At 35.6% G+C, this 13,561-nt stretch overlaps 2 pseudogenes; one reads left to right on the top strand and one right to left on the bottom strand.

Moving 5' to 3' along the window:
- The first annotated feature begins 273 nt into the window (after window positions 1–273).
- On the top strand, window positions 274–2,013 carry LOC146916663 (protein FAR1-RELATED SEQUENCE 5-like; annotated as a pseudogene).
- A 10,761-nt stretch (window positions 2,014–12,774) lies between these two features.
- On the bottom strand, window positions 12,775–13,167 carry LOC146916662 (secreted RxLR effector protein 161 pseudogene; annotated as a pseudogene).
- Between the last annotated feature and the right edge of the window lie 394 nt (window positions 13,168–13,561).

Raw genomic sequence — 13,561 nt, 5'->3', positions numbered from 1 at the left:
TCTCGAAAGTTTGTTTGTTTTAAAGAAGGTTTTAAGAGGATCAAAGAATATGATGAAAAAGTGTCTCGTAAGGATATCAGAACTGGATGTTTAGCACATGTTGTCATTAGTCGGGAATCAAGTGGAAAATATGGTGTTACATCTTTCAGAAAAGACCATAATCATGAGCTTGCATCCCCTATAAGTAAGCATAAATTACCATCACAAAGGAGGGTTTCTGCTGCTCAAGCAGCTGAGGTAGAAATGGCAAATCGATCTGGTATACGTCAAAAATTGATTTTTGAGTTTATGAGTCAATACGTTGGAGGGAGGGAGAATGTTGGTTGCACTTCTAAAGATATTAGAAATCATTTAACTGCCAAGAGGATGAAGGAAATGAAGGAAGGTGAAGCATATACTTTGCTTCATTATTTTAAAGCAAAGCAAACAGAGAATCAATCATTCTTTTATGATATTCAACTTGATGTTGATAATCAAATCACAAACATTTTCTGGGCAGATGCTAAAATGGTTTTGGATTATGTTTATTTTGGGGATGTAGTATGTTTTGATACAACATACCGCACTAATAAGAATCTACGACCATTTGCTCCTTTTATTGGATTCAACCATCATAGAGAAAGTGTGATATTCGGTGCAGCATTGTTATACGATGAAACTGCAGCATCATTTGAGTGGTTGTTTAAAACTTTTCTTAAGGCAATGTGTGGAAAAAAGCCGAAGACAATTTTCACAGATCAAGATGCTGCCATGGCAAAAGCAATTTCAGAGGTTTTTCCTGAAAGTGAAACATATCATCGTTTATGCTTGTGGCATTTATTTCAGAATGCACTTAAGAATCTTAATCATGCCTTTCAGAGATCAGATTCTTTTGCTATGGATTTGAGAAGTTGCATTTATGATTTTGAATATGAGGATGACTTTCTTGCAGCTTGGAATTCGTTACTTGAAAAGCACGACCTTCACCAAAATAAATGGATGCAAGATCTCTATAAGAAAAAAGAAAAATGGGCTTTAGTATATGGGTGAAACACATTTTCAGCTGGTGCTACAACAACACAATTAAGTGAGAGCTTCAATGGTCGTTTACGACTTTACATGAAGTCCACTTATAATGTGTTAGAATTTTTCACACACTTAGAAAGATTGATAAATGACATGCGTTATAAGGAGATAGAGTCTAAATATGAAATGAGCCAGAAGATGCCTGCATTGAATATGGATATCATGTTACTCAAAACTGCTAGAGATATCTACACACCAGTTATCTTTTCTCTAGTTCGTGGAGAATATGAAAAGTCTTGTAATCTTCTTTTGAACAACTGCTCTAAAAACTTGCAATTATATGAATATGTAGTAAGTTTTTTCAGGGACATGAGGCAGCATAAAGTTACCTTTAACTCTGAAGATCAAAGTGTTGAGTGCAGTTGTCGACTTTTTCAATTCATTGGAATCCTTTGTTGTCATGCTCTTCGAGTACTTAATCATCCAAATATAATAGTTATTCCCCAAAAGTACATATTGAAGAGGTGGACTAAACAAGCTCGGAGTGGATGTGTGCTAGACAGTAAGGGACAAATTATCAAAGAAGATCCAAAGATAGTTGTGGCAAATCGCTTCAAAGATCTATGTCGCACTGCAGTAGGAATATCAAGCAAGGCTGCTGAAGATGGAGATGCTTCAGCAGTTTTAGCAAGAAAATTGATGGAAGCTAGCATTGAAGTTGATAAAATCTTAAGCAAAAGATCTTCCACATCAACAACAAATCTTGGTGAGGTAAATAGTCAAACCAATGAGATAGTAACAGATGATATTACCACTGTATCAAAAGCCATGGGTATAAAAAAGAAGGATGGTAAATCACGCATAAAAGGCAGGCCTAAGAGTTGTGTGGAGAAAAAATACAAAAGAAGCAAAGGCACTCACAAGCGTAGTCATGTGACACAAAATTATTCAACCATCATGCCAATTATGCAGGTACTACATAATAGTAACTCATATTTCTTTGTTTGAGTATAAATTATTTTGTTCAATACTTTATCTATTAAATTAAATATGTTTTTGATTGTTGTATGTGCAGAATTTTCCATTTTCACATACATATCAAGATCTAGAAGCAGCCAGTATTAGTACATCACGGGTTGGATTATTCATCACACAATTTATTTTTCTTTTTTGTACTTGCAGATTATTTTTTTTGTTCAGCTTTATATGTGTGTCATACTCATCATATCCCCTTCAAATGTAGGCTAATGACATGAATAACGAAAATGGAGAACACGGGGAAGAATTTGGTCATTCTACCGATGCTTATCATGGACAAAAGCATCTGAGTCAAAGTCGCATGCTTAACTCAACAAATGTAGAGCCTCAGGCACCATCTGCTGAGTTTCAATTTCAACCAAGTCCTTTGGTATTTTAAGCACTCAATGCTTTATCACTAATGTTGTCAACACTCATTACAAGCAAATTTTTTTAATCAGTGGTATATTTTTTGTTGGTGTAGGAATTTAGCTTACATGATGGCTTGTCTTCATGGGGTGGAAACAAGGAGACCAATTGATATGGTTCTTCACGCTAATCCGAAGATTGGAAGATGTTTGACTACATATTACATATATTATATTTGTTTTTTTCTGTATCCATTGAGACTTAGATACTGTCTTATTATTATTATTATTTACGTGCATTGAAAAGAGTTTTGTACCAATTAATTTTTTATTTAGCATTTGAGACCATTGTTTAGTAGGGAAAGGTATACTAGTGCATAATATTATTAGTAATGAAATTGGTTTGACATTAAGAAAGGCAGCAACAATCATAACCATTCCATTTAATTTGCTTGTTTTCCATTGGTTTATTTTGATATCAATGGGACATAAATCACACAAAATTACACACACTAACTATGTAGCAGAGAAAGAACAGAGAAGAAGAGATTTTACAACATTATATTTTCATTCACAACATTGATACTACACAATGGTTGCTTCATGCCTTTTTATAAGCTTAGTTTCTTAATACACCAGCTAAATAAAATTCTTAAATATGAGGTAAATAAGAAGGTGATGCAGCTGTACTAAGAATGCAGCTCTGCTACGATCAGGTAGAGGGTCGAAACTCCAAAAAATAAGACCCTCCAAACCCCAAGTACAACCTCGAATCGCTACTGACCCCATACCATTAGTGGTGATTGAGACTCCCACAAATTCTCCGCTGTAGAAAGAAAAGAAAAGACGATCATCAACACATTCAAACTACAAAAAGAATTGGCTGCAGACTGATGAAGAAAATGCAGAAAAACAGTCTAAAGTTGCTTCCTCGCCTTAAAAATGCAGCCTACAATACACAACTAGCAGAAAGTTTCACTGCCAACCCCAATAACAGTGTGATTACTATGAATTTTAGTGCACCTTATTAATATGATTTTTCTTTTGCAAAAACAAAATTGAGACCATGATTTTTTATTTCAATTGAGCTTTAGAATGATGGATATATATGGATATGCAATGCGTTCTCCTCATCATGAACCAAGCACGTGCTCTTTAGTCATAGGGGTTAAAATTTTCTTTCTTTGTTTGTTATCCTTTTATTTATTATTTCATTTTTTATTTATCAATATTATAATCGTATGTGCCCATATGCCATGCTATTCAGGTTTCAGATTTCATGTTCTTTGTTATTTTCTTGACTTCTTTTGATAAAATCATTGGTTGTAGTGAGAGCATTCCGAACCTTTTAAATAGTTTCTTGCTTTGTAGTTTGGTTCATAAATACAATCAACTTATTTTCCCTTTCCCTGGAGTGATGTGCAACAACCAAATCATTGTTTAAGTATTTAAAAGAAAGGATGTGCAACACTTAATTGATTCGAGCAATATGAGAATATATTGAGCTTTACGTCTGCGGACAAATTAAATGTAAGCACACATGTCGTTGTCCTGTCAGATACCGGAATACATTGTACACCAACATCGACACGTGTTATACACCAACGTGTGTTGAAAGCCAGACACTTCTTCAATCGAAAGTGTCGGTGCCACATACCTTATATATGCATCAATCGAGTGTTTTCACAACATTTTGAAAAGGATCACATTTTCAAAAAGAAAAATAAATAAAAATCATTCCCAAAACTCAGTTCTCAAAGAGTTAGTTTCATGAATCCTCTCTAATGCTTCGAAGCTTAAATGAGACATGTGTGTTGTAAGGAAAATTTGAAGAAGAATCATAAAAAGATGCTAACTAAACTTCAGAACACTTCAATGGAGCATAACCAAGTCTGCATTCTATGTATCACACAAAATCTGAAAATTCTGTTATTCATAGTTTCTAAATTTCCAAATCCAAAGACAATTCCACTTCTTCAACTCCACTCACAGTATAACTTCCCTTTAAAGATGCAAAACTTTCAACAATTGAATACCCTTTAAGTTTCAATTTTCTTCATGAACGATTTCTTAATGATCTCATAAGTAGGTTAAGAAAAAAAGTAAAGGTTGCACCACGAACACCTTCTTCTTCTTCTAGAAACTGGAATTGCTGATTTCTACTTAATTTCACTAATTTTTAATGGTATCTAAAATAGAAAGTTTTGGAATTGCTGATTTCGCGAAACTGATGGAGGGAGAGAAATTAGGAAGGCACGAAACAGGGGAGAGAAAACGGACGTTAACTATTAAGGGGTTAACTTAAATGATGTGGAAATTTAATACAGGTGTCATATTTTGATTGGGGAACAGCAAAAACTGCACTTATAGCATTGTGCATAAGTTTTGTCCTAACTCAAAAGAAGCGCTGAATAGGAGGCAACCTATTAACCGTCGGGACTCAGACGTTAAACAAGCGCGGAAAGGGAGGCAACCCATTATTTTTATTTTCCTCGTTTTTATTTTTGCTAAGCTAATATGATCTGACTAATCAATTTCTGTATTTTTTCTATTGCTTTTTCTTTCAAGTATTCATTTACAACCTTTCCTTTTATGCTTAAATTTGTTTTAGTCTTAGGTATTCATTTCAAAGCATTTAAGGTAGAGGCTAGTTTCATACATTCAAGAGCACAATTTCCTTCTTCCGCCATAGGAGGTAAATTTTTAGGGCTTGCTAGTAAAGGTACTTATAGGATCACCAACTCTTTTCTTAATAGCATAACTGGTGAGATTCAGAGCCAAATATTTCCATATCCATTCTAAGTTGTTAGATACTTAAATATTTCTAATATACATATTATGAGTGTTCCATATGAATGCTATTTTTGCTTGAATTTGTGGCCGTTCTTTACGGACGATCGATTAGGTTATTATACACACGAGGAAATTTCCTTTGGTACCTTGAGCCTTTCAAGCCACCCTTTTTAATATTCTTATTATCCATTGTAAAACCATTTTGAGCCTCCAGATGAAAGTTCTTTTCTTTATTAGTGATGAATTACGTCACAATCCTACATTTTACAAGAACCCTGTTTGATTTCACTTAGAGTTAGATAGGTATATTTTTTATGACTGCACATGTTTTGAAACTAAGTTTGGGGTTGCTCTTTGGAATTAGCAACATATTATGTTTGGGGTGGGGTAACAGTAGAACACATTTGTCAGAAAAGAGAAAAATGAAAAAATGTAGATAACCATGGATCTACAAAAAAAAAAAAAAAAAAATCAAGAGCCAAAAAATGATCTCTTAAAAAAAAAGTATCTTTCTGTCAAAAATAAAAAGACAAATAGTTCTACTGTTTTACCCATTTAGATAGAACCAAGGAAGGAAGGATGGCGGTGCAGTAATGTTTTAGTAGGAATCCTTGGGTTAGTAAACTAACTCCAAGTTTCTTTTTTAACCTACTTTCCCAAATATATCCACCCATAACCTAAGCCAAGTTATAAATCTCCAAGTCCTCCAAGTGTGTAAATAATCTGATTTTGACTGTCTGTTTAGAATTTCTTCAAATTTATAGCAAGGTACATTCATGTGACGAATGGAGTGGGAAAATGTCATGACCAGCCCTACGGGCTTTAGGAGATACATACATGTATCATGAGAAAGAGTATAGTTGTCAATATAGGTTACTTTTATGAAGCCTGGTCCACTTGAATGTACTGTGGTAAGCTAGTTGTTGATCTGCTATAAATGCGATGGATGATGTCCTAAGTACAACTCCCGGAAAGGTATGTTTTTCCTGAAAAAAATTGAAATTCTAGCGCACTTGTTTTAATATGTTCTGTCAGATGTTTTAACGTTTGCGATGTTCCGATTAATGTTTCAACATCATGCGATAAACAGAAATAAAACAAGAAAATAAAGTGCAGAAAAGTAAAGAACACAGGAAGTTTGTTGACCCAGTTCAGCACAACACGCTTACATCTGGGGGCTACCAAGCCAGGAAGGAAATCCACTAGTGTAGTCCTTGTTCAATAGCTCTCAGCAAACTCCTCGTTTACACTATATGACCTAGGACCTACCCGTCTAGACTTCAACCTAGGAACTCCTAGATCTGAGATCCCATCTCACTATCCTAATGGTCAGTCACTGCCCCAGTGACCTATCAGACCTCAAACACAAAAGATTAGAAGTTACCTTCCAACACAAACAACCAAACCTTGTTTCACAACTTCGGTTTGATGTACAAGAGTATCAATACTCACAAAACCAGTCCTAAACAAGTATCTAACACGACACTAGAAAGAACACACAATACATTCTAGACTTGCATCACAAACGACACAAGAACAGAATACATGAAGACTCAAACCCTAAAGATCTAAACTTTTTAGTATGACGGTTTGAATGAGCAATTAGGTCTTGAAGTCTTCCTTTTATACTGAAACAGCTTGGGCTAAATAATCATTGGGCTTCAGTAAACTTGCAGATCGGTTCAGCAAACCTGCAAAACAGAATCAAAAACAATTCTGGAAAGTCCTAGTATGTCGGAACCTATTTAGAAACATTCCATATCGTAACAAATATTTCCTAAAATAAAATATCTATTTTAGTAATATTCCACAACTGATTCTTATAAGATATGCGTGTTACTTGGTTAGTAAGTAAAGGAAATATGGTTTCCTTAAACGATAAAATACGAGTGTACAGATAAGGCAGAAACCCAGACACACTGAACCGTGCCAGAATGTTGGAACATTGTATCCAACATCTCACAGAGCTGCCTAACCACATGCTGGAACATTGGTTCCAACTTACAGAACAAGGATATTTGTTTTAGCAACAATGCAGCCAACACAAATACCCAACAATCTCCCCCTTTGGCAAATTTTTGGCTAAAACAAATCAAGGCCAATACTTATGTAACAGAGGGATACAAAGATACCGTTCCTTCAAGAGCATGAGCACACACCAATGAAGAAACAGCTAGCACACAGAATCCAAAGAGACACCATAGATACACTTCCTCAAGTCATCACGAACACATATTCAAGAAGAAGAAGTAGCAGATAGTATCACTCTAGAGAAAGCAGAAAGTGTGCATACATAGAATACCTCACGTATCTTCAATCTCAGCATAAGCTGACAGAGGTATTACACTGGATCAGAGACATGCAACAGCGGATCAGATCAGTAGCATAGTCTCAAGAGCTGAGGAATAAATTCCTAAGCTACAATTAGGGAACATAAGTTCTTGTACAGAAGATGAAGAGAGAACCAGTTTCTCTCAAGAGCAGAGGAAAAATAAATTCCAATGCTACAGTCAAGGAAGATAACTTCCAACACAGAAGTGGAGAGAAGCAAGATCTCTCAAGAGCAAAGGAAAATCAAGTTCCGATGCTACATACATAGGATGTTCCAACACCCTTTAGCACATCAGACAGGAGAACCTGCCACACATAGAGGCAAGGGAAAAAATAAATTTCCCATACCTACAGAGTACTGTCACTCACCAACCATAGAAGCACAAAAACCTAAATTCCTACACTTACATGTGACAGACTAGGATGCCTTCAGATAACTATCACCAACAGCATAAAGAAGTCAGGAAACACAAATTCCCAAACTTACATGTGATAGATACAGATGTTTAAACTTCTGACTCAACATCCTTCACCCAGCTTGGTTCAATCACAAGCACACATAGAAGTATCACTCCCCCTGAATATAATATCTCATGAGTGACTACTTACAGGAATATTCCATTACTCCCCCTGAATACATGCATACAGAAAATCTGAACAGATAAACTCCTAATGCATAGACATAAAAGATTCAGGATCTGGACATAAGACATTCTAGGAATATTCTCAAGCTAGCAAATTATCAGCAAACACATGCTAGCAGACCTATCAAAGGACACACACAACAACTTGACTTTAAGAAGTCATTCAGACATGTTCCATAATATAAAGAAGTAGCAGGAAACATGTACACTAAGAATCCTAAGAAAAATAAATTCTCAGAATTACACCAAGATGTTGCAGCGAAAGTGCCAACATCTGCACAGAGTCTCATAGACATGTTCCGACCTTGTATAGAACGTTTGCAGGGAACATGTACAGCATCTGAGAGAACCAGAATCTTAGAAGCACAGAGATGTTCTAGCACAAGTGCTAACATCTACACCAGTCTTCATAGACATGTCCCAACATATCAGAGAATGTCAGCAAGGCACATGTACAAACCAAAATTACTGAGACAGATTCTCAGATTAACATGAAGACCTAGCAAACCATCAAGATGTTGCAACATGAGAGCCAACATCTACACACAAACCTGAAATGGTTTGCAAAAGAAATGCAACAACATAGAATAGCAGGCGCAGTAATATCATTCAGGCATATACAAAATACAAGCATATTACAGATACATACATATACAGATAGGGAGTATAGTCAAGGAAACATCATTTTTCTCCCCCTTTTTAGCCACAAAATATGCCAAATAAAAATGTTCAGAGCATCAAGAGTACATCATTGATTGTATACCCCTGTTATACCCTAATTTTGGACCTAAAAATACTAACTCAATTCTTCTTTTCTTGCATTTCAAGTCATTTGAACTGTCTCTGATCAATTACATCTTTCTCTGCATTTTATTTCAATATTATTTACAAAATTCACATAGAAGGGTATTTTAGTCATTTCCTATGTTAAAATTTCTTTCAGTCTTTTAAAAATTTGTTTGAGTCCTTTCAAATAGTTTGATTAAGTCCTTATTTCAATTCTATGTCAAAATCCACTTCAAAAGTTGCATTTGGAGTCATTTTGAGTCAGTTTTGCCCCTAGGGGCATTTTAGTCTTTTCATGTGTTAAAGCTCTGCTTAATCCCTTAAAATTGTCTGAGTCTTTTAATGTGTTTGTATAAACTCTTGCTTTAATTTCCTGTTAAAAATCCATTTTAAAATTTGCATCTGAGTCATTTTTAGTCGTTTTAGCCCCAGGGGCATTTTGGTCATTTCACACGAAATTTCGGCAGAGAGAGGTTACTTTAAAGTACCTCATTTAAGTCGTTGGTTCGTTTTAGTCCGTTTTGTCAATTTAATCGTTCCACTTTATGTTATTTCCAAATTACGTTTTTTACCAATTTTATTATTAATTACTTTTTAGTCCTTTGTGTCATTTTGCATTTCAGTCCCTAATTTTTAATAATTGCAGTTCAGTCCAAAAGTTAGTTACAGTCTAGTGCCATGTGTCAACAGTCCATTGGTCCAGGTCCATACATGTGTCAGCCTATAAAAGGCCAACTCATCATTCAGATCCAGTCATTGTTGTACAACTCATCACAAACACTATTACTCTTTCTCTTTCCACCTTTCACAGATCAAAACCGAAAATCAACAACAAAATCTCAAGAACATTCATATCCGAATCATCATCACCAAACCCTAACCCATCAATTTTCCACGATTATCGCAAATCAAAGCCAAATTCGTTCGAATTGATCACTGATTTCTCAGAAATCAAGCAAGTTCATCCGAATTCAACACAAACTTCCATCAATTCCAAAGAAACAAACGCAAATTCGAGTCTGTTACGAACTCAAATCAGCTCCCAAAGAACATAAAAAGCCAGCAATACGAAGAGGAAAGGATACAAAAGCCAGAAAGACGAAAGGAAAGAACACGAAGGTTAGAAAGCACGAACAAGGGAGGTATTGATTCATACTTCACGAAGATTCGAAGAATCTCTGAAGCTTCTTCCCAAATTCGTCTCAAATTTCCAAGCCGAACTCACAGGTAGGCTCGTTCGCCTTCTTTCTTTGTTCAAATACAAGTTTTGGTCCGATTAGATCCTGGTAGATCTAGGGTTATAGAGGCTTGATATACGAAATTGGAGGCTAGATTTGGAACGAGGAAGATGAGGAGAACGTTTTGGCATAAAAAGATTTTCAAAAAGCCTAAAAAATAGCTCCGGTACGGTGGCGCAGCCGGCGAACCACCGCACCGGAGCAAACTCCGGTCATCTTCCCCATTCGATCACTTGCAGAGCTTCTCTCTCTAAAAGTGACCTAGAGAGAGAAGCGTATGTGTGTTATGTGTGCCTCTCTCTGAAATTTGCTTTTATACCATGCCTGTGCATCACACGCGCGCGCGTCCCTGGATCCACACCGTGTTCTCTTATGTTTTGACCTTTGGATGTGCTGTTGTGCCACGTGTACGCTGGTGATCTGTTGTGTCCATGTGCCAGGTGTGATCTGCCAGGTTCCCCTACGTTTAGACCGTTGGATCTAGGGTTTGCTAGATCTGGATCAATCCAATGGCCCCTGAGGCATCTGGATGATCCAGATCCAGCATTGGTGTTGGGTTTGGGCCTAATGTTGCTGATAATTTCGTGTTCTTTCACTTTTTTGGCTATTTTTACACTGTGTGTTGGTATTTACACCCCCTGCCTTGCCTAAAATCCTCATAAAAATTCCATAATTCTTTTTCCATATGTTTTTGATATTTTTCTTAACATTTTTTTGATACTTTTATGTGATTAATCTTGATAAAAATATGTGTAGCATTTTTTTAATTTGTTTACTATTTTTTGTTAAAATATGTGATTTTCTTGTACCTTTTTTAGTCCAAAAATCCTTTAAAAATTCTAAAAATTTTCACATATATTTCTTGATAATTTTGTAGTGTTTTTGTGATGATCTTTGCATATTAAAAACTGATAAAAGTAATGTGAGGTGTTTCTTGTTATTTTGTGATGTTTTTGTATTAAAAATTGGTGAAAGGTACATGTTCTTGATTCCTAATCATGATACATGAATATGATTTGTGAAGTGAGAGTTTATAATGGTTTTCTTGCTGTTTTGGAATGTTTGTTACTGCATGTGAATATATGGTATGAGTTTACTTGTTTTATAAGTCATATGAGTGTTTGTATGTGAATAAAATGCTAAGACATGTCTAAGACCTATCATAATTCTTGACTTGAGTATGTACTACTAATCCTCATATTGTTTAGTGTGATAAGGCCTTTAGAAAAGTTGACGTGATGTGAGGATTATAGGTCATGCACTTGTCTTAACATTAGGATAGGTTTTAGGGATATCTTGCCACTTTTAGGTTAGGAATTTCATTAACCTTTGCCAAGTTTTAGCATTTCCCTTGCTTATAATTTTCGATTTCTATTATTCCTTATGCCACTAACTATCTCTTCTCATGTTTCATGCATCCCATAAGCTTCTTTCATCTCATATTCATCTCTACTTTTCTTGCAATTTAATTCATGCAAAATTTAGAATGTAAAAAACTTAGGAACTTTTGTAATTTCCTTTTATGCATTTTTTTTAAATTTCTTGCAAGACCATAGAATGTATCTAGGGCATGATGTAAAGGACAATGGACTCTAATAATGTACACCGACACAAGCACCGACACATGCACACACATCACTTTAGGTACATAGCTAGAATATGCATGTTTAGATGTATGTTTAGGATTGTATGTTTAGATGAATGCTTAGGATTTACACTTAGAAAAATCAATTTTCCAAAAAAAAATATATGAACCAACTTCACTCAAATATTTTTCTTAATAAACCTTGGGATCAAAATCCCATTGAATTTTCCTTTTATTTTCTTAATCAAACTTTAATGAATTTTAACCATACTTAGACCACATTTTGCAAATGACTAATTCCACCTCACATTTTTTACAATCTCATGCCCTTGAGGCCTCTTTCTCTCATTCTTCAAAATTCATTTTCAAACTTAAAATCAACCAACAAAAACAAAAACATTTTTGGAAGAGAACTACGGTGGATTTGATCCCTTAAACGGGTACGTAGGCAAGGAACAAAATTCCTTCAATTCAAATAAAATAAAAATTCAAACGCTTTCTTCTCCCTCCAATTCTTGACTTAGTAAACCTTAGGTGTAAATATCAATTTTCAAATAGCATTTAAAAATAAAGCGCGCGCGTAGAAATTAAAGACGGTTCCTATAGGTTACTATAGTCGTTATGGGTGCCTAACACCTTCCCGTAGCGAAAACAACTCCCGGACCTCGCTTCTCAAGGGTTTTGCTTACTTTTTCCCTTCCCAAGAAAAAATGAGATATCAAAGGTTAAAAAGGTTCAAACGTAATCAATGTTTGACACCCGAAAACCAAGATAAAACAACCCCACATCACAAAGACGTGCAAAAATAGAAGTTTGTCAGTACGCCTCACACTGTAGATGATTAGGCTTCCTCATGTAGGCAAATTCCTAACTTGCCTCTTAGATGTTCAAATTGTTTAGCATCCAAAACCTTAGTAAAAATATCTGTCAGTTGCTCCTCTGTGTCTACATGCTCAAGTGTCACAACCTTTTCTTCAACAAGATCCCTGATGAAATGATGTCGAATGTCAATGTGCTTTGTTCTGCATAGGATTTTTTGAAATGTTGATAGCACTTAGGTTGTCACAGTATAAGGTCAGAACATCTTGCTCCACATTATACTCCTGCAGCATCTGCTTCATCCAAACAAGTTGAGAACAGCTACTCCCAGCTGCTATGTATTCAGCTTCAGCAGTAGATAAAGACACACAATTCTGTTTCTTACTAAACCAGGAAATCAGATTATTTCCTAGAAAGAAACATCCTCCAGAGGTACTTTTCCTGTCATCAGCACTTCCAGCCCAGTCAGCATCACAGTATCCTATCAGCTTAGTACCTTCACAGGATGTGTACAAAATTCCATAGTCACTGGTGCTGTTGATGTACTTCAGAATTCTCTTCACCTGAGTAAGATGACTCATTTTTGGGTCAGCTTGATGCCTTGCACACACACTTACAACAAAGGTGATGTATTGCCTACTTGCAGTAAGGTATAGTTAACTCCCAATCATGCTTCTGTACACGCTTTGATCAACAGATATGCCTCCTTCATCCTTTGTCAGCTTCAAGTGAGTTGCAGCTGGAGTTCTTTTGTGACCACCATTATTCAAGCCAAATTTCTTCACAATGTTCTTGGCATATTTACTCTGAGAAATGAAGATTGTATCCTCCATTTGTTTAACTTGAAGACCAAGAAAATACGTCAATTCACCAACTAAGCTCATTTCAAACTCTGACTGCATCTGATGAATAAAATGTTGAACCATCTTGTTCGACATTCCACCAAAAACAATGTCATCAACATAAACCTGGGCA

Source organism: Medicago sativa, chromosome 6 (assembly GCF_051527215.1).
Source record: "Medicago sativa cultivar Bolivia chromosome 6, Bolivia_mono, whole genome shotgun sequence".
Lineage (NCBI taxonomy): Eukaryota > Viridiplantae > Streptophyta > Magnoliopsida > Fabales > Fabaceae > Medicago > Medicago sativa.
This window is presented reverse-complemented; position numbering and strand designations above follow the sequence as displayed.